Source organism: Papio anubis, unplaced genomic scaffold (assembly GCF_008728515.1).
Source record: "Papio anubis isolate 15944 unplaced genomic scaffold, Panubis1.0 scaffold331, whole genome shotgun sequence".
Lineage (NCBI taxonomy): Eukaryota > Metazoa > Chordata > Mammalia > Primates > Cercopithecidae > Papio > Papio anubis.
The window spans coordinates 84,304-87,777 of NW_022163442.1; positions in this window are offsets into that span (position 1 = coordinate 84,304).

Consider the following 3,474-nt stretch of genomic DNA (forward strand, 5'->3'; position numbering starts at 1 on the left):
ATTGCGGGCATCCCACTCAGGAAGCCCCTAAAGCGTAGAGGCTGTGGACAGCCTGGGGTTTTTACAGAGACCAACTTGGGTCTATTTGAGGATTTTGCCCCAGCTTACTCCAGTGACACATACTTTCCACATGAACTGCCCAAGAATTGGATTAAACCCTTTCTCTTAGCCCCATTCCTAATAGCATTTGTCAAGACTTCTCCTGCAATCTCTCCACAAAACAACAAAAATATTGATAAAAATAATGGAAACGATGGCAATTACCCTGCCTCTAACCCCTCCCTGCCTTGGATTGTCACCACAGCAGATAAAACCTATTTTATGGGAGACCAACCTGCTGCCACAATTCCTAAAGTAAAGTTTATTTGCACAGAAAAGGAAAGGCAACTTTTTATTTGTCACCCTGCTGAGAAGAAATATGATTCCTGTCCTCTCACTTCATATTAGCTTTCCTTTTCCCTGCATGTTTTCATCCCATGGTGTCTGATCATTTCACAGAAAGGAGGATTTCTGCTTTCGACCTTACCTCTTGCTCTTGTAACATTCCAATTTTCAGATGGTCAGTCACCATTTGCCATTTTTTGGCGGTGGGAGTGGGAACATGTTTCGAAGCTTAAGCATACAAGGCTCTGGCCCATTTTTCAAAAAGCGTGTTGGGTAGCCGGTTTCCGGTGATAGTGGCTCCTCGGGAAAGCTATTCTTTCATGCAGCAGCAGCGCCGGCATTGATCAGTGGGAGAGTTCAAGGCGGCAACTCATCAAGCGCGGCTTCAATACCAGATTCCAGACAAGGTCTGCAATAAATAAGAGCAGTAACAAAGAATCATATTTCCTTCTTGCACAGAAAATCAGCGATGACATAGTTCTAAATTTCAGGGTTTGGGGATGGTGTCTTCTCCCTGCACTGCAAGTTGAAAGCAGGATGGCTTTTCCCTCTGAGAAGTGACATCAACATGCATCTTAGCTGTTCTTTCCATAGAAACAGAGTCAAAATATAATTTTCAATATGTGGGTTGATTGGGGATTTTCAGCTTATGCATTGATGATTGCTTGAGTTGTTCAAATACAACCTGTATTGTTAAAAACGTGTGTTTTGAACATATTTTCTCACATTTGTTTTAATTGACTCGTCTCCCTTTCCCCTCTAATTCTTTTTCCCCGGTAATAATGTCGAGATTTCCATGTGAACATACAAAAATAACAATATTTTGCTTTAAGTAGATAGGTGAACATTTTTTTCAAATGGCAGTGTAATAAAAAAAAAAATAGACACCCTGTGAGTCCCTCATGGATTATTGCTATTGATTTCTTTCCTTGAAACGTGGAAATGTTACCAGATGGGGTGTTAGGAATAGGTGTGTGGGTGCAAATGCAGTTTATTGCTTGTTGACTAAAAATCAGTGAAAACCTTCACTATTTGTGTGCTTGCGTTGCATGCGAAGATGAATTTTAATCCCAAACCAGTCCTTATACAAAGCTTCTTGCTACGCAATGTCACATTTTTGGGTCAAATTTATATGTGAAGGAAATAAGCTTTATGACAGACTCAAAACACAACGATTTCAAGTGCTTGCTCTCTCTGGTTTACTGAAACACTATAGTTTTATGTTAATGCGATCAATGAAATTTACTTATCACAATCAGATTTCTATTGTGTTTACTCTCTTCCCCACACCCTCCGTGGGCTGCTCCTTTGAGCTTCCTCTGGTTCCCCTCTCACGGCAGTGTTAATCAAATTGCTGCAGGTTTTCAGAAGCCAGGTGCCTGTGCAGCAGGCGGCCACTGGGCCTGACCCCTCAGGGACGCACCCATTAGGAAAAAGGAGGCTGACCTTCTGTCACTTTCCTTCTCCTCCCTTTTAATGATTCCTTCTCTATCCTTTTGAGAAGATCTTTCCAGCCCTTTGACCCCTGTTAGAAGAGGAAGGCTTAAACAGCTAAAAGTACTCTCAATATCCAGGCTTGGCAAGGAAAGCTCCAGAGGCCTTTTAGGAAATGCCAAAAGACGGGAGCCTCAGTTTTCAGTGCATTTAGAAGGCAGATCCCAACGCAACACCATTTCCTTCCTCATTTATTTTATAGAAACAGCCAGTTTGTGCGCGGGGTTTGGGGTGGGGGAGCCCCTCCTCCCGCCATCACTTGTCAGCCCAGAATCGGCACGTTCCGGAGAGGCTGACTTTTAATGATAGTCCTTGGACTGTGTGAGAGCTATTGTGCTCTTTGAAAAACAGCAAGGAGAATGAGTGTCTGGGGTGGGTCGCTAGGCTGCTGCTTTGTGAGCGCCAGACCCGGCTTTAGTTTTCATGGAGAAACAACCAGCACTGGGTAGGTTGTGCCCCACCTTGAAATGGTGGGGTGCAGAGTGCGGGATCTCTGCAGGGAGGACCGTTGACAGTCTCCAGTGCCCACCTGTGCCCTCTGTATGATCTTGATTCATAACGACTCAGATGACAGCTAACACTACTATAGGGTCCTCACGTGGGAGACATTGCTCTGCTTAATATGAAATGATAAGATTCCATGTGTACACTTAATAATTTAACACACACTACAACTCTGAAGTAGGTACTAGGAAATTGAGGTGAAGGAAAAGAGGTGTAGTTTTACCATGATAAGAAACTTTGTATTAGAAGTTTAGTTATGCCACTTACTAGCTCTTTGACTTGAGTAAATTGCTTCATCTTTCTGAGCCTAAATGCTCTCATTTGTAAAAAGGGGATTGTTAATTATGCCCCACGGGGTTTCCATGGTAATTAAATGGGACACTGTAGCATCCTAGGACCACGGATCTCCACCTCCTTTCCATTCTCTCATCTCACCCCCGACCCTTCTCCAAGGACTCATCTTTCCGAGATACTTAGAATCAGGGACAGCAAAAACGGGGTGCTTTTTAGGCACTATGCATAGAGAAAGGGGGTAATTCTAAAGGGAGTGGCTGATATTCCTCTGTCCAGGAGAAGCTACAGATAATCTGTTATCTGTGTCACAGAACAGAATCCAAGCCTAGTTGCATCAGTCAATTATAGTTGAATTGGGAGTGGCTAAAAGGATTAGGAATTGGACTTCACATTAGAAGGTATTTGCTGCCATCTCCTCTGTAGGAAAAGGAAGAATAAAAGCAGGGTTTAAAAGTTCATGTTCTTGCTCAGATTAATCAAGTAGCCCCTTCCCCTCTTGATTTTATCTTGGAGATGCACATACATGTGTTCACACACAGGATGTGCTCACATGTTTTCTACATTTGTGATAGATTTAGAAGTAATAGTATTTAAAGAGCTTAAAAATATTTTTCCCTGGTTACCAAAGTAATGCTTGTTTACTGTATAGACAAGTATTTGTTTGGACATATAGAAAACTATAAAGATATTAATGTCTTCACTCAGGACAAACAGATAACCACTAAATGCATAGTGGTAACTCCAAGTTTTTTTTTTTCTGTATACACACACACACACACACACACTTACTTTAGCATG